The sequence below is a fragment of the Gavialis gangeticus genome, unplaced genomic scaffold, assembly GCF_001723915.1.
Source record: "Gavialis gangeticus isolate Ggan-Ray unplaced genomic scaffold, GavGan_comp1, whole genome shotgun sequence".
In the NCBI taxonomy this organism is placed as follows: Eukaryota; Metazoa; Chordata; order Crocodylia; family Gavialidae; genus Gavialis; species Gavialis gangeticus.
Genome location: NW_017728998.1, coordinates 33,234,377 through 33,260,471, shown reverse-complemented (window position 1 = coordinate 33,260,471; position 26,095 = coordinate 33,234,377). Strand labels below are relative to the sequence as shown.

General features: G+C 41.5%; 1 long non-coding RNA gene across 2 annotated transcripts in view; it reads left to right on the top strand.

Annotated features, from left to right (window-relative positions):
* Positions 1-26,095, top strand: part of LOC109289599 — a 127,806-nt gene that overhangs the window by 7,959 nt on the left and 93,752 nt on the right. For both annotated transcript variants that reach the window (XR_002095419.1, XR_002095420.1), the window contains exon 2: positions 7,975-8,025. This is a non-coding gene — a long non-coding RNA (uncharacterized LOC109289599). The remainder of the gene's footprint in view (positions 1-7,974; positions 8,026-26,095) is intronic.

The following is a 26,095-nucleotide window of genomic DNA, read 5'->3' as shown; positions in this document are numbered from 1 at the left end:
CTGCTTAGGATATTACTGGTTCTTAATATACATCAGAATGTTTCAGTTGGCTGCAGGGCTAGAGTTTGTGTTTGTGCGGGTTAGTGAGATGCTGCTGGCTTCGAGAGTCATGATTTATTCAAGCACCTCTAGCTGAGTCAGATAATGTAACTGTAGGAAGCTCTATGTGGCGGTCTCTGGGCCCTTAATGTACCAGTCAAGACTGTTGAATGTTGAAGTGGCAGACTTCAGTGGGGGAAGGGATTTGACCTTAAGCGGACAAAGTTGCCGTATAATTATTAACTGTAAAAGGCTTTGTATGAGAAGGGAATCCTGCGGTGATGTGATGTATCTCTCTCTTCATGGCTAGTGGTTGGTTTTTGTTTCTTTCTTTCTTCTTTTGTTTGGAGGGAAGGGGAAACTTATGCTCAGTGCAATGTGAACAATTAAAGGCAGAGGTCCTAGAAGCAGAAAGACTAGTGAAAGGCATGAGTATTTATAGGCAGCAGTAAAATAAAAAAAAAATAATTAAAGATTAAATATCAGTAGCCTGCAGCTATAGCATCTACTTGCTAGTGAAAGTGAAGCAGGGTTGGAGTGTACCACTGCTTGGAAATGGAAAAGTCCAAGGCATGCCTATGTATCGCAAGTGGTTGTGTTAGTTATTCATTAGGTGATTTTGCCTGAGACGCTACTGATCCGAAGTATGAACAACTGAGCTGCTATTTTTCAGATGTGATCTAAAACTTAGTCATTACTCCTTCATGATCATTAAGCTTCTGGTTGTGATTCCAGGTTGAGCCATGTCCCCTTTAAGCTGCTTCTGGTTATGTAAAAGGGCCCTGTCTATGGTAGAACTCAATCCCATTACAGTATAGAGAGTTCCTTGGATGTCATAGAGCAAGTGGAATGGCTTCATTCTGTAGTCCCCCAAATATCCTACCACAGGGCGTGCCAGATATGCAGTTGGGCAGGGGAGGGCAAAATATGGCCCACAGGCCAGATCTCACCCACCAGGCCATTCTATCCAGCCTGCGGGGCCCCTAAAAAATTTAGCAAATTAATTACTATCTGTTCGTGGCTGCCTAATCTGATGAGGCACCAGCGGTGGCAGACCCCAGGAGGAGCCAGTGGCAGGGACCAAAGGGCAAATGAAGTCCTTCCCGGGCCCTCCCCCCCCCCCCCGCCCAACCCCCCCACACCTCTGCCTAGCAGAGGTTTCTGACCTGGTGACCATGGGGCTGTTCCCCTGCCCACCCTCTGTCCGAGAGTGCAAAGTGAGATAAGGACAAGGGGGAAGGGAGAACTACTTGTAATTGCCTCAGGTTGTGGCAGCAGGAGTGCGGAGCCCAGGCTGGCAGGGGCTCTGTGGAGCTGGGCAGACTTCTTTCTCTGCCTGTCAGTGTAGCAGAAGCCATCCCGGCTCAGCCTGGATCCCGCAGTTCCCAGCTGGCTCCATGCAATGCTGGCTGTGGCTCCTGCACAATGTGGTTCCTAGCTGCATGGCCAGGACCGCACGGTGCAGCAGGAGCCAGCCAGGAACTGCAGGGTGGCTGGGCTGGCTCCTGCTGTGTTCTGTGGTCCTGGCCATGCAGCCAGGAACCATGTGCTGCTGGAGCAGCAGCAGGTGTGGGGAGGAGCAGGTGGGCAGGAGCATGAGGCCCGCACCAGTGCCCTGGGTCCAGGGCTGGCAGGGGCCGAGATCGGGGCAGCAGGATTATGGAGCCCAGGCTGGTAGGGGTTCTATGGAACCAGGCCAGCTCCCCCCTCTCTCTGCAGGTGGCCCAGCCACATGCAGTCCTGGGGCTTGCCAGGACTGTGAGCCACTGGGGGTCTCCACCTGCCATGGGCTGTGAGCTCCCCAAGGCCTCACTGCCTGCTGCTGGTGGTGGCAGGGGCTGAGGTGGGAGGGGGTCCCACATGCACACCTCCCCATACACATACCCACAACCCACCTCACACCACCATACATACGTACCCACACCTTGCAGGCATACCCCACTCCCATATCCCCTCACCCAAACCCCAGCTACCTCCCACCACACACGCCAAAACTCCCCCAGCCGCACTCTCACACTCACAGCCCCCAGAAACCCCATACCCACTCACACCCCACACATCCACACACACACCTACAAGCTTCTCCACCCCACATATACACCCACACCCCAGACCCTCATCTATCCATTCCCCCACAAAACCCACATACACATCCACACACACAAACTCACCCTTCCTCACACCCCACAAACATCCTCCCACACGCAACCACAGCCCCCACAAACCCTGTACCCACTCACTTGTACCCCCTCCACGCCCCCTACAATATACTAACATAAGACTTCATTTAAGCCCTTATGCAATAATTTCTATGTATACTATGCAAACACATGTAAATCAGAACAAAAATATTTTTTGAGATAAAATTAATGTATGTTGTAGTAGATGTTTGAGTTTTAGAATATAATTTGTTTTTTTTTTTCTTTCTGGTTCCAAGATGGCAACACCCTTGCTGAAAGGAGTATTTCTGGGGCCAAAGGTCAGGAGTTAGGGGGTGGGACTTCTGGTCCCAAGATGGCAAGCAGGAGGCGGGGCCCCTGTTAAGGGGCGGGGCTACTCATGTGGCCCTTGACAGCTCCCCAAAACTTGTTAAGTGGCCCTTCAGCCAAAATAATAGCCTGCCTCTGCAGTTGGGGAAAGAGCACATTAGGGGAGGAATGTACTAAGCCATGAAATAGCTCTTTGTTCTGCTGTATTGGCTGTGTTGTGTTGCCTCCAATCTTTACCTGGCTTCATATTCATAGGTACAAAGGCAGTATGAAGTCCAGCTTATTTTTCCCACATATACCTCCTTATGTTTAGGCCAAATTCACTTGAGGTGTGCCTGAGATTCAGGGCCCTTTGCTGGTTTTTGATTAAAGCAATTAGTCTTGGTCTTCCTGGAAATCTAAACCGTTCTTAATTCCTGTATCAGTTGCATTTGGATACAGCATTCTTCAATTCCTGTCCAAAAAGAAAAAGACCCTTAAGCAGAAGTTGCTTTCTTTTTCAAATCGTTTTAGGAAACCACTTCAGGGCTGGCTGCATTTCGGAAGGTGCAGTGTTCACTTTTTTTTCCTCTTACAGACTTTGAATAGATGTGGGAGGCAGGATGATACTTCCTCTAACAGCTTTAGGAACCTACCCCTTCACTGCTTGCCTTTTCTGTTATTACCTTAAACAAGGGGGGAAGCTTTAGAAAATATCCAAACAAGCTAATTTACTGGGGGTTTTAGCAGTTTTTTTTCAGGTGAAATTATTTCGCAAATTTGTCCTGAATTTTTTTAATATTTTGGGCTCTCCTGAAACTCTGTTCTTCTGTGGATAGTTTATCAAAACAGTTCCTTTCCATTTTTCTTCTAATAACATGCATTTCTTAGGTTTTATCCAGAATGATGTAGTTAGGGGTGGCATTAAAGGTAATGGTTTCTTACTGGAGCACTCCCTCTGAGCATATGTGAGCACACGCACATGCACATACAGGAAAGTATCCCCCTTCCATGGGACAATGGTGTCCAAGCAAGGTGCTTTATCTAGTCTTTTGTTACACAGTGGAAAAGGAGCTCTCCAGGCTTTGTTACACAGTGGCAAAGGAGCCCAAATGCAAGAGTCCTAATGTTCTTGAACTGATTTTGTTGTAGTTGTAAGGTGTACTTGTAAAAAACTTTAAGCTCCTTACAGATAAAGATATTATATAATTAACAGAAGAGTTAAATGGTAAGTTCTGCTTATGAGCACCAGTACAATCTTTATACTATTTTTATAGTTGTACATATCATATAGGTGATGATAACACACCTTTCTATAAAAGTTAGAAAGAACGTTAGTGTTTATTTTGTTTTTCTCCACCTGTAAAGCCAGGTGCCTTGGTACCTTGAATCTAACTGTGAAACAACTGGGAAAATGAATATTAGTATCACCTCATTTCTGAAAGATGTATAAATAGATGTATAAATGCATATATTTTAGTTCTTGTAAAACTGATGTCACAATACCCAAGGATCTCTCTAGGTTTGTATTAAAAGGCAGAGCATCAGAGGTCTTTATCATTTCTAGCCATATTGTATTGTGAGACAGTGGACTGTGAACAGATCACTAGTTCTGAATTGACTTTTGTTTCCTTCAGCAAAGGCTAGTGTATTTTAAGGATAAATTCTAAAGCTGAAGGGAAAAACTTGTGGTGAATGCAGAGAAGACTGTTCAAGCTGTTCAGACATTTAGAATGGATTAGTGGGCAGAGTGCAGGTGAAGTGGCCAAAGGTGCTTGAGGAAGGCCCTGTTCCACAATACGTCACATGGTTCTCTATTTTAGCAGCTGCCAATCACCTCTGCATGTGACAGTAATTAGACACAGAGGATACACATGTATTGTGTAGTTTTCAGCTGGCAGATGCTTCAGTAGCTTTAGTACAGAGCAGCAGCATAGTCCTAAGAAGAAAGAATAACACCTGAAGAAGCCCAATAAAGAAAGAAATATTTCACAGCTGCATTGCCATGTTTTTTGCCTCCTTCATTACAGATTATACAGTATAATGAATGGGTGATAAAGCCACATTTCCACCTGGGGACCTTCATGATTTAAATCTATTTCATTATTAGAGTTCTCTTCCCTTCCTCCACTCAAAGCTTCCCAATGATTGGGTTTATCACATAATCCCTATTCGCTCATCTGTTAAAATATATAAAGATTTTTTTTTGTTTGAATTCACCTGGAGAGTGATAATTTCAGCTTACTGTCAATGAAATATAATTCTGAATAATTTCCCACATGATTATTTGGGGAGTTGTTTTTGGAAGTGTTAATACAAGACAGTAGAAAAGTTAATAGAAAACAATGGAAGTCATTGTGAGAGATGATAGAAGGAGGGTTAAAGTATTTAATAGGGGCCAAGATGCTGCTACCAAAATTTATCTTTATTAAAATTAGAAATGCTACAGCTTTTAGTCCAGTAATAAACCTATAGTGACTCATCAGGGTGATGTTGTGGCTTTTTCCTTTGCTCTTATGAGCAGAGTATTGATTAGACCGTGAAGTAATACAACAACAGCTGAAGCTCAGATAGCAAATATGTGTTAAATTGATCTCCCTTTACTAAACCCTCTCTTCCCTAGTGTTATTTATAGCAGAAGGATTGGCTTTGGAAAACAACTTTGATAAACACTACTTTGTGGTACCTGTTTAAGTGATGGGGGAAGAAAATGCTCCCTAGTTTGTTAACTTTAAGTATTGGAAACAGAAGTGATGTGCACATAATAATATTATGATTCATACAAACCACTTTTCAGCCAACTCAATATATTTCATTACCTCCTTTCCAGCAGATGTATTGATTTTTGTTTTGTGGTTTTATAACACAATTTCAAGGCTGTTGTAGTTTAATGAGCCATGTTCTTATGATGTTTAAAAAGATTTGAAGCAGTTGTTGAAGTAAATATTATGGATTGCCCATCTCTTGTCACCTCTCCTTTCTGTTATCCTTATAAACCTAGCATAAAAATGAATAGGGCATCCAGCTATGCAGCTTTTTGTGCTTGAGATCAAAGTGCTACTGGAGAACAATAGCAGGCCACACTTATGTGTTCATGACCACACACAGCAGCACCTGCAGAGCTGTAAAATGTCATTGTTGCTTCTGCAGTTTGAGCACAGAGGAAGCACCACTGAGGTGGCAGATGATTCTAATAATACTTGATGTGAATTGATGGGGAAGGAGGACCATAACACAGAGGGCTTTTTATTATAAGCCTTGACTTCCCAAGCTGTGAACAACAGAATACTGCACCTGTGGACTTTCTTCAAATCAACCATTATGGAAGCTGACAGATTTTATTAACTTAAGGAAGAACTTTTCAACATTGGAGATTTGTAGTTTATTTTGTAGTCATGTGAAAAAGAAACAGAAGGATATATTTACATATTTCCTGCTGTTCAGGTTTTTCTAGTAGAAACTTATCCATTCTGCCTTTTGAGTAATTTTCTAATAAAATAGGAGGGACATAATCAGAAATGTTTTTGATATTTAAAAAAGGCTGTTTAAAATATTTTCTTGATCATTTTCATTCACGTTGTTTTGTGCCTTTTTGTAAGATGGCTGATGAAGACACAGGGAGACTTGAAACAGAAAGGAAATAAAAATAAGATAATACCTGGCTAAATGTAGGATATTTGAGGCTTGAAAGATTTGATAAAAAAGAAACAAAAACTGACAATATTGAAGTCATCACACTGGTGAAACATTCCTCAACTGACTCTGTGCAGTCCCACTGACATTTTGGATTTTCTTCTCACTCTATGTATCTGATTTGTATGCAGCACCTTGGTTAGTAGTACAATACTTAGTTAGTTAGTTTTTGCTCTGTGCAGCCTTCCAAAGTTTGGATTTTGGTTTTTTTTGCAAAGCTTCTCCATTAGTTTTAATTATGTCTGTGGTCATTTTATATTGCATTGGATCATACATTTTCATGCATCGTCTCTATGTCTGTGCTTGTCTTGCTTTATCGTTATTGGTTTACTGCTTCTTATAACATTATAAAAATAACACTGCTAGAAAATGAAGCCAGGGAGAATTATATTTTTGGTGTATATTTCCCTCTCTCTCTCTCTCTCTCTTTCTCTCCTCTCTTGAGTTTACTGGAGTGTTATCAGGCATACCTAGCCCCCATATCTGTGGACATTATAGTTCCACAAGGAGTGGAACTGGATGTTATATGACCTGTATCAGATAGGATCCACCTATGGTAGTCACCCTCTGCAGCACCAGCAGGATGAGTGTGACTGAAATGCCGTGAGAAGAGAATCAGGCTAAGGAAAATACTGTTGTTCAGCCTCTACTTTGTGGCCCTGAATTTTGTATTTTTCTTCCTGCTTGTTACTCCTTTGGAAGGGTGGAAAACTGCACTAGTAGTTTTAAGCCACCTTTTTATCCTCCTTGTGTGGGGTGTTGAACCACTTGCAAAACTCAGAGTAGCCTCAGGATTTTTCTGTTCAAGTGGCTTTCATGCTCTTTCCATGCTACCATAACAGCACAGAGGTACTGCAGTTATCTAGAGGATTGCGACCTCTGATAGTTCAACATGGCATTTTTTTATTTTCAAAATTTCTACTGGTGTCAGAAGTGTGAAGGATCTTACCTATGTGTAAGATCAATTCAGTAATATCTGTTTAAGTAGAATGTTAGGCCCAGTTCAGGTCATATCAAAGGTAGTGCTATACGTTCAGTAGGTCTTGGGGCAGGCCCATTGTAAGCATGTAAATCCAAGTACATCCATCGGCCTGCACAGATGGAGCTAAAATACACAACAACGTTACTTGGGTTACTTTAAAAAAGAATTGTATATTTAAAAGGAAGGTAGGATATGACGTATATCAACAGCATTTTTACACATCTTCGTATGTAAATAGCTTTTACAGTTTGTGTGCCTTAGAAGCCAGTTTGGTTTCCAAGGATTCATGGAAATTGTAATTCACATAGTATTAATGTGTTGACCAAGTGTTGACAACTCAAGCATAAAGTTGATCAGATCATGATTATTAGCTAAAAGCAGAGAGCTTTTTGTTGATTCTTTTTGTTCTAAAAATAAGCTTTGGACAAACTGGAGATCATTTTGCAGGAAACTCTTAAGTAAAGTGATCATATGAAGTAGTTAGTAGAATATTACACTTTTCATTTGCACAAACAGATGGGAAGCCTGTCTTCAGATTTAATCAGGACATGACAGACAGGTAGTGCTTTTGCATATTTCAGATGGGGAGTCTTTCTTTTCAGAGAGATAGGAAGACTCTGCTTAATATTCAGTAACCCCTAGACTAGTGGAGATAAATATTTACTAGACATCCATGCTATCTCAAGCATTACTTTGTCATACTATGAGTGTGTAAAAATTATTTCATAGTGAAATAATAAATTATTTGGGTAATTACAAGAACCTTCTGACTTTTTTTCTCTACTTACACAGTTTGTGCAACAGCAATCCAGAAGACACAGTAATATGCCTGTGGATAAACATGTAAGTAAATAACTGCTTTAACAATCCATGAGTCATGGATCTCTGACCATATGCTTTTTAGCTAATCTTTTAGAAAAGATTTTGATATCAATTGTTTCTTTTTCCCTTTCCAAAGCATTATACCTGGTAACCTAAGCACATACAATCTGCTTCAGAAGAGGGACTTGGACAAGTGCAGCCGCTGGTGTGTTTTAATGTCACTGCAGAGATTATATTACCTTCCTAGAAACAAAATCTTTCCCCCCCTTCAAATGGAAGTCCCTTGATACCCCCATCAGAGACCATTTGTTATGTAGAGTTTTGTGAAGCAATCAAAATTAATTCACAGTGATCTTTTCACCCAGAGCCCCTAGCTTCGAATAATGGGCTTTCTCAACAGGTGCTCATTGTGGCAGTTTGACTTCAAATTGCCAGACTAAAGATTTTATTCTTTAGCCATATTTAAAAAAAATATCCTGAACTTGTAATTTACTAATCTTTAGCAGCTGCCAGGAAAGGCACACCTGCTTAAAAGAATGATGACTTGTGTCTTTGAAATTCAACACCTAAAAATGTTTCCACATTAGTTTATTTCTTGATTTAATAAAATTTAATTTATAAATATGGTGATACATGTCCAGTGAACAACACTGTGGCAGTGTTCAGGTAGCATAAGGGATCAGATTGTACAGTCTTTCCCTTAAGCAAAACTCCTTTTGTAGATAACAGGAGTTTTGCGTGGGTAAGGACTGCATGGTTGATTTCAGTGTGAAATTAAAAAAAAAATTTGAAAAAGACCTAAGAAAGCAAGAGATTAAAAAGCAAAATTATTGGGCTATGCTTGTTTTTGTGCACGTTATTGAATGTTTGGGCCCTGCATTTTTATTTTCTGATTAAATACTTTTAAAGTGAGTAGCAAAATGAAAATGTAAATCAGCCAAAGGTTCTGTAGTAACTCTTCTCGGTAAATATATAAGGGAAGGAGGAGGGAAAACAGACGTGAAGAACAGAAATAACCCATTTTTATTTTTTTTTATTTTTTGTTTTCTGCAAAAGCGTTTGGGTAAACTTTGGTTTGGTGAAAATACCTCAAAATGTGAAAACCACGATTCTTGTAATGTTGTTGTAACCAATGCTGCACAAAAATTTCAGGACTCTATTACTATATTTAAAGAATATCATTCTGCTACTGTGGAAAGGTATTCCTATAGAGGGAGAGGAATAAGATGGGCCTGGGCAAGACACTTTTTTACTGCGTCTATATTGGAAGTTGTACTAGTATGACTATAAAGGTTAGAAAAAAGCTGCACCCCAAACCAAGACACCAACTCAGTGCAAACCATTATGCTGGTCATGATATCCCAGAGTGAGGGATTCTGGAATACCGAGTTTACACAGGTAAAGAAAAAAATAATTTGAAATATTCCATTAAAATATACATCTGTGCTTGCTGCTTGTTACTGTGGCATTAAGGAGAAAGATCCATATTTAATTTATTTTTGCTTTGTATGTTCCTTTTTAGATTAGGCTCAGTTAATGCCAACAAATGTTTGCATTTATGCATGTATTGTGGATTATGATTTTTTAAAACTGCTGATAAACCTGTTATGGTTTGGGTTAAAATTGGCAGGGGGAAGAGGTTAACAACTGGCCTTCATGTTCAAGAGAGGTAATGTCATTTATCTCCTTTGTGGAACAGGGTAGCTAAAACAAACAGTGAGTGCCTCTAACGAGATACACACCATTGTCCATACAGCTGACACTTCTGCATGGTCCTACCTGTACTTTTGTTTTAGGCAGATAACCCTTGCTGGTTATAGTGTTAGTCAAAGTATATGTGAAGCAGGAGGACTCTAGAAGCAGACAGAAGGCAGCAGGAAAGCATGAGACATAGCCATAGAAGCAGGGGTAATATGACCTTGAGCAAAACTTAAAGAGGTTTTTTGGGTTTAGCACCAGCTGATGGAAGCTTGGACCTATGAGCAAACAAACTAGGAAGAGTCAGCATGGATTCACCAAGGGCAAGTCGTCCCTGACCAACCTGATTGCCTTTTATGATGAGATGTCTGTAGATACATAAATAGCAGTGGATGTGATATACCTTGACTTTAGCAAGGTTTTTGATATGGTCTCTCATAACATTCTTGCAAGCAAGCTAAGGAAGTATGGGTTGGATGAATGGACTATAAGGTAGATAGAAAACTGTCTGGATTGTCAAACTCAGAAGGGCAGTAATAAATGGCTTGATGTCTAGTTGGCAGCCGGTATCAAATGGAGTGCCCCAGGGGTCATTCACGAGACTGGTTTTGACCTGGAAGGTGGGATAGAGTGTACCCTCAGCAATTTTGCAGATGACATGAAGCTGGGGGAAGTAGTAGATACACTGAAGGGTAGGGCTAGGATTGAGAGAGATCTCAACAAATTGAAGGATTGGATCAAAAGAAATCTCATGAGGTTCAAGTGAAAAGTCCTGCATTTAGGATGGAACAATACCATGCACTGGTACAGGCTGAGGACTGACTGGCTAAGCAGCAACTCTGTATAAAAGGACCTGGGGCTTACAGTCGAGAATAAGCTGAATATGAGCCAACCAGTCCTGAGGCTACAAAACTTATGGAAGAAAAACAAACACTTTAACTGGTCAGTGTTGTTCCATTCATTTATTATAGTACATGGCTCTAGAACCTTGAGGATATATCTGCTCTACCTGTGCATTACTTTGCAAGTCCACTCTTAGGTTAGGTACAGATAGTCAAAAAGCCCAAGGCTGAATTTATTCAGTCTTTGCAGGTTAATCTAAACTGCACAGATTAAATTGAAACAGAAGTGAATAGGCATTTACCTCTTTGATTCAGGAAATGCAGCCACATGCCTGCAGTGGCTCAGGCCAGAAGCCAGGGGGTGTTAGAGGATGGCTTTCTGGCTCTGTATTTACTTCCTCTTCCTGCTGTCCCAAGGTCTCTGGGATTTGCAGTCCAGAATTACAACAGCAGGACTCTTCAGGGTTGCTCATCACTTTCTCTTCCTGCTTCCAGGTTCCTCTGGGATTTGTAGTCCACAGTCACAGCCAGCAGTAAATTTGAGTGGGGGAAGGGATGTTTAACCCTTCTCCCTGGCATAGACAACTGGTGCCTCCTGATACTGGGGGGGTCACTGACTGGGGTGAGTGGGTCCCCCAGCAGCCGATCGCCGCCGCTGGCAGAAGTGCTGGCAATGAAACTGGAAGTGCTGGCAGCAAACCTGGAAGTGCCACCAGCACTTCTCTCGGTCCCCCCCACAATCTCGGAGGACACTGGCCCATTCCCCAGCTGGCAAGCGCCAATCTCAGGGGAGGCACATGCCCCCTCTCTACCTCCCCAATCCGTTGTCTATGCTCCCTGGCCTCAGACCCCAGCCAGGGTTTGCGCGGGGGGTGGGAGGGGAAGTCCCACACCTGTAGACTGGGCTGCATCCCCAGCTGGGCTTCCCCCCACCCACACACACACTTTGTCAGCCAGCCCTCACTGCTCCAGCTAGAGAGCAAAGGGGCAGGACCAGCCCTGTTCTCTGGAGCAGAGAGCCCAGCCCAACCCAGCCCAGGGCTGGAAAGCATGCTGGGTTACTGTGATTTAACTTGAACAAGGAAGGAGTTTGGGGCAGAAGTTTCATAAACTGGTTTGACCCAAATCAGTTACGTCTGATACTACATTCAGCCAAGTTTATCTTACACCAGTTTCAGCCATTTTGAAACTGGTTTATGTGCACTTAGCTTCTGCTCTGTTACAGGTTTAAACTAATTTCTGATTACTTAAATTGGTTTATGTATAACTTCTCTCCCTAGCCTTAGAGTACAATGGGGTTCTGCTTTCAAGACCCTTACACTAATAAGAAGTTGGATGGTGCATGCAGTAAAGTATGTAACTGATTAGCCATAGCATTTTCTAGTACTTTATATTTATACATGGGTAATTTCATCTGGCCTGTTTAATGAGAGTCTTACAGTTTTTTTTCAAAGGAAGAAGGAATTGTTTAGGCTACCAAACTAACCACCAAAACATTTTTGTTCTTATACTTTTGTCTGTCTGAGAAAAATATTACCAGCCTGTAAACCACATGAAATATTCCTACAAAATTTGATAAAGTATTTGCACTAAAGGAAAATGTCTCGTTTACATTCAGATTTGTAACCAGTATAGATCTAAGGCTTTCATACATTTTCCCCGTAAAGAGGTATGGCCAGCAGTCTGGAGATGCGTGAAAGCAGGTAGGCAAAGCTGCAGACTATGCCTGTTCTCAGATGTAATGCAGCAGTACAGTTGTGGTTTTTCATAACTGTGCTACAGAATCTAAATTTTCATTAAAAAAATTAAATTTCTGGACCTAAAATTATAATAGCCTTCAAAAACATGTGCCAGAACCAACACAGTGATGACTGCCTGTACCAGTGGTTGGTCTGAAGAAACAATTGTAAAAGAATTATGTATTACTTCATTGGAATAACCCAAGGAATGATATTTCACATGTAAAATAGTTAACTGCTTCATTCCTGATTATTGTAGCAGATATTAAATGTGCATATTCATTGTTTTGGAAGCAGTGGTAAAAGCTGGTGTAGTGGAGCAGCTCTCTGATATTACAGTCTTGTTGGGGTTGAATAAAGAGGTCAAACCTCCAAACTTCAAAAATTATTTATGTCTAGTGGGGCAGGGGGTGACTTTAAAAACTATTTACATTTGTCTGGTACTAGAAGCCTCCACCATTGGTTAGGCTCCCAACAAAAAGTTTTCTACACTGTTGTAAGTGCCAAAATCTCCAGCCACCAAAATCTCTTAAATTTTCTCACATCCTTCTCCCTTCACATTCTACAACATAGTTATGATGCTAATATCTTCAGCATGTTATAAAAGAGTAAAATAAACTGAATAGCACATTAAGCACATACCATGCGGGATATATTGTGCTATTTGGACTGGATGGGAAGGCATGGAGAGGGAATAGATGGAAGGAGTCTTTGTTTCATAACTTTTTAAATTTTGTCTGTCTGCTTAGCAGCAATGATGGGACCAAAAAAAGTCTTTCCACTCATTCACTTTCTGTGCATTTGCCACCTGTTTGAGCACAACTTCTTGCCTTGTATTTACAACATCCAGCATACCCAGATGGTCTCTTATCCAACTGCTAGACCAGTCTGTGACCGCTTAGCTTGTGCAGTCAAACAAGATTTGTACATTCTGTCCAGAACAGCCATAGGTTACAAACATTATACTTAGTGTGAAGGATTTCTTTGGTGGAGACCTCTTGTATGATTCATTTCAAGTGAGGCAGGTAGTATATTTTAGTCCCTCTGATATTTGGAGCTTTACTGACCTTTGCTGTAGACTATGGAATTGGTTTTTTTTTCTTTTAATGAAGCACTTGACCTACTTGCGTAGACCCAGAGTGTGAGCATCACTGAGGACCTCTTGAGTGATGTGAAATGGATCCTGTTTAGTTTCACTGAGAGTAGGGAGAGCCACGGCAGCCTTAAATAAAAGAAGTCTGGTAATTTCATTGGCCACTGGATATTTTAAGCAGTGACTATAACACCTTATTCTGTGCTTGAAATTTACAAGCCTCATCTCTTAATTAATGTATATACATAATGTCAAAGAATAATTGTCTATAATAAAATCTGATAATCTTGTGAAATCTCTCCAGCATGTGAATTATGGTGTATTAATTCACACTTAGTTGCGTTGATGATAGCACATGAAGGTGAGAATTAATATACCATAATTCATGCCCTGTCATTCCTTAATGCTTGAGTAAAATGTAAGGAATAGATTGTTCTGCCAGATTACTTGTGTTTTGTGAGTTGTGTTGGCCAGTTACAACTATTTACAGGTGCACAAGGCCACAATTTTGCTAACGTGTTAATGTGTGCACAACTTTTTTTACATAAGCAGTGCCACTAAAATCTGTTGGCTACCCCCATTGTTGCATACATACTTTTGTGCTTGCAGGATTGGGGAAAATCAAGATTTGTGAAGTAAGGTAATATCATTTATTCCCTGGACCACCTTGGCTACAACAATGTTACTTCAGGACCAGGACCAGTATGTGAAAACTTAGAAAGTCAGGATTAAAAGTTTTATTTTAATTTGAGTTATTTTTGTACAGTTTGGAATTTGAAGGATTTGATTTTAAGTGTTTTGTTTTCCTTTGTAAGGCCAGTTTTTCTGTTTCATTTGATGGTAAGGCCTTGTTACCCTTTGATAACAATTTTAGGCTATTTATTTTGCATCACTGAGATGAGTCCAGAAGTAAAAAAATAAAAAATAATTAAAAAAATTGCATGTAGGGGTTTTCTTGCTGGGAAGATTATTCTAAAATGTTCTATCATATCTTTTATATTCAAGATTTAAATAAAGTTTCTATCTATCACTTTCCTAAGCCCAGCATGGATATTTGAGATAGACTTGTGATTGATGGATTGATCACATGGCAGGGACATGAGAACTTCAGAGCTCTGATCCAGACTTCGATATGTACTTCTTTCATGACTTAGGGCATGTCATTCAACTTCTCTGTTTCTGTTTCTCCATTGGTACAGTATTTACTCAAATATAAAATGAGGTTCCCCCCTGCTATTGGCATGGGGGAAACCTTCATCTTCTAATCGCATATCTATCATTAAACAGCTGCCAAAAGTAACATGTGCTCAGCAATGTGCTTATCAATAAGGACAGGTTAGTGCAGCCCGTCTGAATAAGACAAATGTTAGTGCCCATTAAATACAACCACCCTCACTGCTGACATGTGAGAGGGGCATCTTCTGCTCAAGTAAATATGGTAAATTCCTGATCACCCTTACATACCAAAGGCATTGAAAGGATCAACTAGTTATGTGTTAAAAAAAAATAGGCCACATCCTCAATAGGAAAGTTAACACAGAGAGCTGTAGCACAGCATCTACAAAATATTCTGTTTTACGTCAGCTGAGAGAATAGCCCAAAGTCTTTAGACTGTAAAATACAACAAATGCAAAGTACTAACACAGTTAAAGGAGCTTATTATAGGTTCATTTGCAACAGTGAAATGTGGTGACCTATTAGTTAGTACATGTTAGGAAATAACCCTAGCCTGAAAGGGAACAACTTTGCAATGCCACAAGGGCACTTTAGATTCATAGATGTTGGGGGCTGGAAGGGACCTCTCGAGATCATCAGGTCCAGCCCATCTGCACTTGGGCAGGAAAGACTGCTGGGGTTAGATGACCCCAGCAAGGTGAGAGTCCAGACATTTTTTAAAGATATACAGAGTAGCTGATTGTACCACCTCCAGGGGGAGTCTATTCCAGACACTGGAGACTCGAGTTGTAAAGAAGTTTTTCCTTACGTCTAATCTAAAGTAGCCTTCTAGCAATTTATGAGTGTTAGTCCTAGTCTTCCCTTGGGAAGCACTTGTGGACAGAAGTTCTCTCGATCCCCGATATGTGCCCCTTGTATACTTATAGGCTGCCACCAAGTCCCCTCTTCTCCAGGCTGAACAAACCCATGTCTCTCAGCCTCTCATCATATGGCCTGGTCTCCATGCCTCTAGCCATACGTGTAGTCCTCCTTTGGACTCTCTCAAGCTTCTCCACATCCTTCCTGAAGTATGGTGCCCAGAACTGGACTCAGTACTCCAGCTGTGGCCTCACCAAGGCCGAGTAAAGCAGGAGAATGACATCCTTAGTCTTGTTTGAGATGCATCAGTAGATACATGCTAGTGCTTTGTTTGCTTTGCCAGCTGCAGCATCACATTGCTGGCTCATGTCCATTGTATAGTTTATCAAGACCCCCAGGTCTCTTTCAGTTGTGGTGCTAGTAAGTGTAGCACTGCTGAGTCTGTAAGCATGCCCCAGGTGGAGCACCTTGCACTTCTCAGTGTTGAACATCATCAGGTTTTGATTCGCCCGCCTTGCAAGCCTGTCCAGGTCAGCCTGTATCCCCAGCCTATCTTCCAGCATAACCACAGTTCCCCATAATTTGGTGTCATCTGCGAACCTTGCCAATCCGCTTTTAACACCCAAATCCAAATCATTAACAAATATGTTAAAAAGCACTGGTCCAAGTACTGAACCCTGAGGGATGCCACTGGTCACCAAGCGCCATGTTGACTCAGTTCCATCTGTTACTCTCAGTTCCATCTATTTAGCACACTTAACATGTGCTAAACTGCTTAAACATGCATCTGCTTGTATTTTAACTGCACTCAGTGTTAAGTTGAACGTGTGGTACCTTAATTATGTAACAGAGTCTATCAATATTGCTGAAAATAAATATTCTGTGTGGCATAACTAAGTCAAATTTAGGAATAACAAAGAAGAAACAAGGTTTTTGTGGTATTTGAAGTAATACATGAACATTAGTGACAAGTGGTGAGATGAGAAAATAGCACAAGTGCTTTGGAACTTAGTGTATGAAATCAGGAGGTTAAGACAGTGGCTCTCTAAATTGTCAGCTTACAAGTCAGTTTGATTTCTTTCCTAACATCTTATTAAACATAAATGTACAGCTTGAAGTATTTGACAGCTTCATATAGTAGATTCTGAAAATACAAGTGCAGTCTTAACTTCCTAAAGTTGACAGAGAGGAAGGTGGAAAACAGAGATGGCTCTTGGCCAGGCAACTCACAATGGAACAGTGGCTGATACTGTAATTTTCTGTGAATAATATTTGTTTCAAATAGTGCCAAGAATGCTGGGGTTGATAATGAAAATATAAGGCTTTTCCATTTTCTAGTACAAACAAGTATTCCTTCCCACTTTCCAAATGCTATGACTGTTTAATTCCTTCTGCCTCTCACTATATCTGTGATCTTCCCCTCCAAAACCAACCCTGTCCCCACTATATTATTGCTCTGCTAATACCATATTAGCCAGTGGACCCACATGGCCCTGGTGTATGGTTCAGTGATTTGGGAAGGGAAAAGATATGGAGCAACAAGGAAGTGAAGTGAGAGGGGCTGATCTATAAGAGGATCTCAATTTTATTAAAGGAAAGGTTGCAGCTTGTGGGAGTGCTGCACCTCTTTGGTGCCTTGGTGGCACATGAGGACTGCAGCCTGAATACCATGTGAACAGGGTTGTGCGTATTTTTAGGGTTTAAGTGTTAGCTACTGATAAGTGTGTGGTATGTGTTCCACCTCTTTGGCTGATCCACAGAGTTTGTTATAGCCCCTAAATGTAGGGGCTGGCTTCTTAGTACAAGCCATGGAGACTTGTGTTTTATGCTCACAGTGTCCCCAGCAAAATACCCCATTGATCAGCCAAGATAGCAGCTGTCACATGAAAAGACCTCACCCTATCTTTACTCTTCTCAATCCCAGTTGCCTCTCTGAGGCAACAGCACTGCTTGTTTTTTCATGGAATATTAGACTCAACTACAGACATTGTGGCTACAGATATTAAGGTTAAGTAAGGAAGACAAAACCACTATTTTCCCATTTTCCATGCAGTATGATCTGAATGTTTTAATTTTGTCAGATCAAACATATGTTCAGTTACCTCAACATGCATCCAAATTATAGTTATTAACTAGCCTTGTCAATTTACTTTTTCTACTTCATTCTTTCCATGTTTTGGTGGACATTGTGAGGATGATTTGGTTCTTACTATTCTTCCTTCCATTTTTATTTTGCCAGTACTATTAGGTCCACATTTTAGCCATTGTCTCTCTACCTGCGGTGGTATAGACCATCAAGTCTTCCTTTGTTGGGCTCATTTACAGCTATGTTAGGTGTTACAGATGGAAAGGTGACACTACAGGTACAGCTGTTGCTATAATGTAATGACTCAAAATTACCACTGCATGCTAGATGTTCATTTTGGGGAGGTGTTTGTCGCTTCATGTCCATTTGCATCTTGCTTTAGTGAACACAGTAATCCCAGGGCACTATTAACCAAGTTACTAATATTAGAGAATTTTAAGTCATCTACAAAGAAACCTATTGATCCCATTGTAACAGGGTAGCTCTCCGGGCTGGGCACCAGGCTGGCCCACCTCCCTGTCTGGGCAGTCTGCCTGCCTACACTCTCCTGCCAGGCCTTGATGTAAACAATCAGTTGTTTGTTTTCTTTAAGCAGGAGGCTATCCATTTTAAAGCCCGATGCCTAGGGTATTATTCCCAGCTCCATTCCTTCCGTACACCGTGGCCCATGCCTCACAGATGGCATCCAATAATTTCTACTACTCCCCCAGCCCCTTACTGGGCTGCTCTGGCTTCTGGCCTAAAGTAGGAGTCAGGCATCTAAGGATGTGCCTTGGCATTTAATTCATGCCTGTGCCTTTACCTAATGCCCCTCACTGGGGTTCCCTACTCTAATTGTACCGGTCAGCTTCTGTGCAGCCCTTCGGACCATCTTCAGGCCCTACTCTACACCACCACCACGTCCCTATCACTGTACTCTTCTCCTTGCTGGGGCCTCTGGGCCTCAGGTGCCTGATGACTTACTTGGGCCCCACTAACTCAGCCTAATGGCTATGCAGGCCTCAGGCATCTGTTGACATACCCGGACCCTTTGGGCAGTATGGCCCTTTGGGCCTCAGGTATCTGTCGACTTGCCTGGTGGACCCATGCCTCAGGCCCCATGCAATAGGCCTGGGCCCCTGTTGCTTTTCTGTTGGGATGTTCTCCCCTAGTCTTTCTCCTCCATGGGGTAACCCACAAGGCAGCAAGGGCTGAGGTTTTCTGGCACCCCATATTCACCCTTCACTGGGGAGGTACAGATGTGGCATTTCCTGGAAGCTTCCTGGAAGTTGCCCTGCCATAAGCAGCTCCACCACACCATCCAGCCCCAGCAAGGTGTAATTTTAGGTCGTGCCCCAGGACCAGGAACCTCCTGCCATCCCCATAGTTCCTTGCCCTGTCCTCTGGGTGTTCCTGAGCAGCAGCTCCAACCAGGCAATGTCTTTCCTCTGGCAGCTTGCAGCAACTGCTGCTTGCTTTCCTGCTCAAGCCTACTGTTACGGCTAGCAACGGAGCTCTCTTCCCCAATCAGGCAGTCTTTGGTGCTCATGTGGCTCCTGACTGGGGAGTGCCACCACTGCATGCTGCCTCTGCTGCCTGCTTAGGCCCTTTGAGTGGCAGGCACTCTGTGGTGCCCTGCCATACCCATTGTTTCAGCAAGATGTTATAAGAGGGGGCATTGTTTCAGAAATGAGAAATACTTAAATATAATGAAACCTAAACCGTAAAACAGTAGGAATGCCAAAGGTAAGGTTGCAATACTCCTAATTCAGGTACTTTGTGCTATCCATCCCTCATTGGGTTTTAAGTATACTCTGGACCACATTCATCCAGTACCTTATACATGATTTCATTAGGACTACTCCTCATGGGAGCAGTATAGGCCCAAATCCTGTCAGACTCACTCCCTTTATTTTTAGTGCTGAATGTGTAAAGATAAAATAGAACTGGAGCACAGGTTTCAGGCTTTAGGAACGTTTTGATTCAGATCTAAATCAGAATCCAAGTTTTGTAGCCATCTCCTCACTACATAAAGTATCCAAGAAGTGCCATTTATCTACATTAAATCTTGGAATTTTGAGTTTCAGATTTTCACCCTTTTATTCATCTTTAACTGTGCAGCCTTAAAAGTTGCATAAGCAATCTTTTGTAATTAATTTGTGATGGAGATACAGATTGGTTCCGTATGTCATTATGTTACTAAATTATTATAGAACATGCTTTATATTATTCTCTATGTTTATAGTTCTGCCTGTCTGTTACTTACGTGATGTATGAATGATAAAAGCTTTCCCACAAATATCAGATGTTACCAGTGTGTTGCAGGCCACTATTGCCCTCTTAATGCTTTCTAATTATTCTTTGAATATTGTCTCATCCTCATTTTCATTTATGTCAAGTCCACATTAGAATAGGTCAGCATTGTTAATCACCCTTGAAGTGGGAAAAAATGATAGACACATATAATGTAATAGCAGTAAAAAGGGGCTAGTGTAATTCAGTCAGGCCCTCTGCAATCATTTTCTGTTTCTTTCTTCCTGCTCTTCAAGCTGCTGTTATATCAAAACCTTCTAATCTCCTGCAGTGTTTTAATTGGACCACAGCTTGCATATGTAGGCTTCCTATCTTAGATGTTTTACATCTCTTAAAGTCACTTTAATTGGCTATGGCTCTGCAACAAACCTCATATAATCTCAAATAACATGAAGAATATGATGTGAAAGGACTAGGTTCATAGATAATATTCTGGTCTCAAATTTCAGTTTATTTGTTGCTTCATCCACAAAACTTGAGTTAGGGGACCATGCTATCAACTCTATTTCTGTGTTGTCCAGTGTCTGGGGCAATGGACAGCATATCAAATGAAAGCTTCCAGAAAAATAGGATAAGGTCAGTTGCTGCCAACCTGAATAACATCAAGGATTTATCCTTGCTTTTCCTCCTATCTTCTCCTTCACTACTGCACAAATTGAAAAAGAAAATTTTGAGATTAATTTATCTATCTTAAAAATACTTTGAGGGGTAACATAATGAGTTCCTGGTGCCTTTGCCTCTATAATTCCAGCTCTGATAAAAGCTGCTCTCTTCATTAAAGTTAAAGAAAGAAAGTAGAAATATAGGTTCAGCTATGAAGACTAGAGGAAGAAAGAGTGAAAGACTAATTGTGAGAACTTTCACTGAGTCTTCTATGTCTTGGAATTGCTCTCACACATTGCTTGATAAAAAGTACTTGGAAGTCAATGGAAACAGACCCATTAACTCCCATGGGCTTTGTATCTCACCCAGAAAACATATCACGAATCAATTATAGAAGTAGCAAACTACACAGTAAAGTCACCTTGGAACACGCGCCATTCCAAAAGCTTTCAGCCTAAATTATTTTCCGACAATGTCACTCTCCCTAACTATTGGTGTCACAAAGCATTACGGCAAAGACGTCAGCTGTAATTCGTTTTCTTAAATGTCCAACTTTAAAATGTGTGCCAGGCTATTTGCATCATTTGTCAAACAACTGTCAGAAAGGGCCAAGAGGAGAACACCTGAGAATTGTGCAGTGTTGAAAGATCTTTGAAAGGAAATGCTGGGTCCAGGACACATGTCTATTTGAACAAACCCTGCAAAGCCCATTTACTCTGTATTTTCAGCCTGACTAGAAACAGGAAGATTTAGAAATCTTGGGTCAGGTTCCCTGCTTGTTGAAATGGTTACTTGTAGTTTTAGATGGCTGAGCACTGCTTGGAGCTGCCCTGAGGCTACATATTATGGGTTTCATGGCACTTTTCACTAACGCATGAAATGTTAGTCCTGGCATCCTGGCCAAATCCTATAGATTCTTTAGCTGTGATATACAGGGCTCTGATGTGTGTAGGAAGGATATCATTCTCTTTTTAAACTTCTTTGAAACCCTATTTGTTTCCAGCTTGTTAAATTCAGTAGGTGTTTTCTTTCCTTTCTTCCTTCCCTGAACTTGTGTGATGTGGCTCTGCACTTCTGACAAATAGCTGTGTTTCATTCAAGTGATGGATGCATTTCAGTGGTGTGTGTAGTAGTCCCTAGACATAAGCATGATTCTGTAATGAGCTCCACATAGGCACAGAGGTGTGCAATGCATTGCAGGAATACAGACTGCAGTTTGTAAACTACATCAGTTTAAGTCGAGTATGCAAAGCACTCTGGGATCTTTTGGCTAAAAGATGCTATATAAATTTACTATAAAGATTTTCTGGGCTGTGTAATTGTGACACTTAATAGCTTCAGTTCCTATGAGTGTAGTACACAGTTGCTAAAATGAATATGACCATATGTATTAGTATAGAAGATCATCTTTTAAGTATTCACTCTAAAAATGATGGGCTACCATCATGACATAAAAACCTAGAGGAACATTATTTGTCTCCTAGCCCTGTTACTTTACTAAACTAATCAATCCATATAAAAAGAGTAGATTAAATTGACTGACCCTCATATATTTAATGATTGCTGCTATTTGACTAAGAAACATTTCTCAGGCAGCAGCTTGTCACGGGCTATCAATATTCTCTTAATCCCATGTTAGTTATTGGTGCACTTTGTTACTCTCCAAGATGGCCTGTCTCAAGTGGTCCCTCAGCTTGCACAGCAAGAAAATGAGATGCTAAATGGTTGCACAAACAATTTGATTATAGCATTTAATTCCTGCCCTATGGATTTCCAAGCTTGCTGATCCTTTCTTTTCTTTGGTAGTTATTGTTGTGCTTCTTACTGATCTTCCCTGTGGCCAGGAGTGTTTAATTTCTTTGTGTCAGATCATCTTTTAGAACCTATTAAGGTGCAGTGTTTACTTTGGAAACATGCAACCAATTTTGCTTTGATAAACAGCTCTGCTGGCATATTCATAAGCAGATGTAATTTGTTGTTGGTGGTTTATGAGTTTTTTTTTTTAATCAAGGAGAAAATACCTTCCAAGAGTCTGATTATGAACCCCTGACACCCACTAGCAAGCACTTTCTTTTATTGAAGTCTGTGGGGCTATTGATGTAACTGCTCACCAATAGAAGTAGTCTGCCCCTGAGTGATTTATTGAGCACAATTTGTCCTATTAGGAAAAGGGAATGGGAACATCTTCCCAGTGCACATGTAGGAAATGGACAGGATAAAGAAAAAATGCAGTATGCTGGGGGGCTTAGTTAACACATCTGTCAGCTCAACAGAATGCAGTGGGAAATGCCAGTTTACTTGGGGCTGCAGCCAAGACCCTAGTCCCCAGCTCCTCTGTGCATGTGGTGCTAGGCTGTAGGAGAAACAGATGCTGCTCCTTTTTATTAAGGATCAAAATGGGAAGGAAACTGGTTCTGTCCATAGCATATGAAGTAGATTGCAGTCTATGAAAGCTCACACCTCTCTGAATAAATTAGTCTACAAAGTGCCACACTGCCCTGCCTTTTCTCCATGAAGTAAGCGCTACTCATCTGAATCACCAGAAAGACCTGCTGCCCATTGTGGTGTGTACAGATTTTCCAGTCGGACTTCTCCTGGGCTCTGAGCTTTGCCTTCTCTTCCTGAGTGGAGCTTTCTCATGGGCTCAGCTTGGGCCCTTTTTGCTGAGGGTGAAAAAAGAAATGAGTGTCAGTATCTCCTAAATGTTACCCACCTGTGAGGAGAGAATAGAAAGTTGCTTGTGGTAAATTATACAGATCCATGTGTGACCCTCCCTTTTTCACCTTATGTGGTATTCAGTGATTAATTAACTATAGTCAGCAGTTAACTTAAACATTTACTTGACATTCACTGGGCATCTTAGTGAGCACAAGAGATGAATGGGGAAGATCAGCACCTGGAGGTTTTCTTGCAACTACAGCAGCAAAAGAAGTTATTTTCCTTAGCTTTCACTTATGAAAAACCCAAACCATAGTAAGACAGAAAGTTACTTTGTAAAGGTTGGTTTATGTTGTGTGAATGCTGCCTGGCTATTTTGAGTCACTAAGGTGTACTGATTTTTGCAGCAGCAATAAGGAGCATTGCTATATCAGTCTGTTCCTGAATCCACTTATCTTTATGGAAAGATTCTGACTGACTTTAATAATCATTCTGTCAGAACTTTCTTACTTATTTACAGTCTTTTTCTAAGTATTTATACAACATTTATTGCCATAATGTGCTTAGGTAGTGTTCTTGTGAGGTGTTGAATACCTGGTCCAAGAAAGCACATAAGATCATGAGCAGTCCCTTTAAAATCATAGTTAAGCAGGTGGTTACTTGCTTTGCTGGATTGGAAGTAAGGTATTTAGCACCTTTTTTAAGATGGAGTCCCTGCTCAGCATTATTCCACCACCTGGCACTATTAATTTGCCTCTGGGTGCTCCATTTGACAACAGCTATTCATAGCTTCATAGACATTAGGGCTGGAAGGGACCTTGGAAGATCGTTGAATCCAGCCCCCTGCCCCAGGGGCAGGAAGTCAGCTGGGGTCATAAGATCCCAGCAAGATAAACATCCAAATTTCTCTTGAAGGCGTTCAAATTAGGTGCTTGAACCACCTCCAGCAGCAGTCTATTCCAGGCCTTGGGGGCTCAGACAGTAAAGGAGTTCTTCCTCATGTCCAGCCTGAAATGGTCATGGAGGAATTTGTGACCTTTCAACCTTGTCAGTCCTTCAGGCGCTTTGGTGAACAGATGTTCCCCCAGATCCTGGTGAGCACCCCTTATAAACTTCAATGTTATTACTGTATATCATTCCCCCTTTCTACATGCCAATCCCACATTTACCTTGATCAAAACGCATTATATGTCTTGTTCTATTTTACTTACATTTAAACTTAGGAGATACCTACCAACCTGGTGTGATATTATATGATTATGTTTCAATGCCAGCCTACAGGTTCCTGTATAGCATTAGGATTTCAATTTGAGCACTTATTACAAAAATACAAATATTTCTGTTAAAAAACAATTTATTGTAAAATATGTCAATTCCTTGTTTTGGAAATGTAAAGTTATGGGGCATAAATCTTTCCCAGGGCACGTGCTTGCAACATGTACTCTCCAGATAACTTGTGCATGGGTTCAAGGGCAGAAAATGGAATGTGACTCAAAGTTAGAAGGGGAAGGGAGGAAGGTAAAATTTAGGAAGAGAGGCTCTAACAATAAAATGATTATTTTTCAGGTGGCCTTACACAGGGAAGGATCTAGACATATTTTTAGATGTATCAGGACACAGTTTGTAAAACTACAACTTTGGTGTTTGAAAGCCCATTTAGGTATTTACTATTTTTATAGCTTTATTCTTTCTTCCCTGGATTGTTATTCATCACTTCTTTTTCCCTCATGTGCATTCTTGTTATGAGTACTTGATCATTCTTTCTTTGAAATGCATAGAAACACCAAGTTTGTGGGGGGAAAAATTAGGTTTGGCTTCCTCTCATCTAATACCAAATAATAATAATAATGATTATTGTCATTTGGGCCTTGTGCTGTTACTCAAGAATATAAAACTACATTCTGGATTGGACAGTCTAGCAGCCCTATGAGCCAATGATACGATACAGGTTTCCCTCAACTTATGTGGGTTCTTTATATGCAAATTTGCTCTTATGTGATGAGCATATTTAGACCCACAATTCATTATATGCGAGTTAAATTCACTCTTATGTGATCAACATAGAGCGCCCCCCCACGCCTCCAAGCAGGCAAATTTGTGGGGAGAGGGGAAAAGGCCATGGCCCCACTCACCCCAGCTCTGGCTGCAGCGGCCCCAGGAGCTGCTGGCAGCAGCTGCCTGCAGCCACTGGGCTGCACCGTGCCCTGAACCTCCCAGGGCTCTGCCTGTCTCCACTCACCCCAGCTCCTGCTGCACTGCCCTGGGAATGGCTAATGCCAGCTCCCTGTAGCCAGTGGGCTGCACTGTGCCCTGGTGCAGGCAGATGGTGCCAGCAGCTCCTGGGGCCGCTGCAGCTGGGGCTGGGGTGAGTGCTGCATCCGGCACTACCCAGGGCTCTGCTTGTCCGTACTCACCCCAACCTGTGCTGGAGTGGCTCTGGGAGCAGCCAACACCAGCTGCCTGCACCAGGGCACGGTGCAGCCCAGCAGCTACAGGGAGCTGGCATCAGCTGCTCCCAGGACAGATACAGCAGGAGCTGGGGTGAATGGGGACAGGCAGAGCCCTGAAGGGTTCAGGGCATGGTGCAGCCCAGTAACTTACCTGCTTGGGGGGAGAGGAGGGGCAGGCTCTATGCTGATCACATAAGAGCAAATTTACCTCGCATATAGCAAATTATGGGTCTAAATATGCTCATCGCATAAGAGCAAATTCACATATAAAGAACCTGCATAAATCAAGGGAAACCTGTATTGTATTAACTAATAGCAAATAACATGAATAAACAACAGTGACATTAATAGTGGTATTAATATATTAATTATGATAAATAATATATTATTAATGACAAATATGTTCTTTCACCTGTTTTAATGTTTATATAAAGGTTTCACTGCTTGTATAGACTATCTACTAAAGAGACAGACGCCTGAACCATAACAGGTGTTTCAGTCTGGCTTTTTAAGCCACCCACACAAAATAGTCAGGTTCCAGTTTTTGTATAGTCCTTTGTTCGCATAGGAGTTAACTACAAACTGCAAAAACCAAC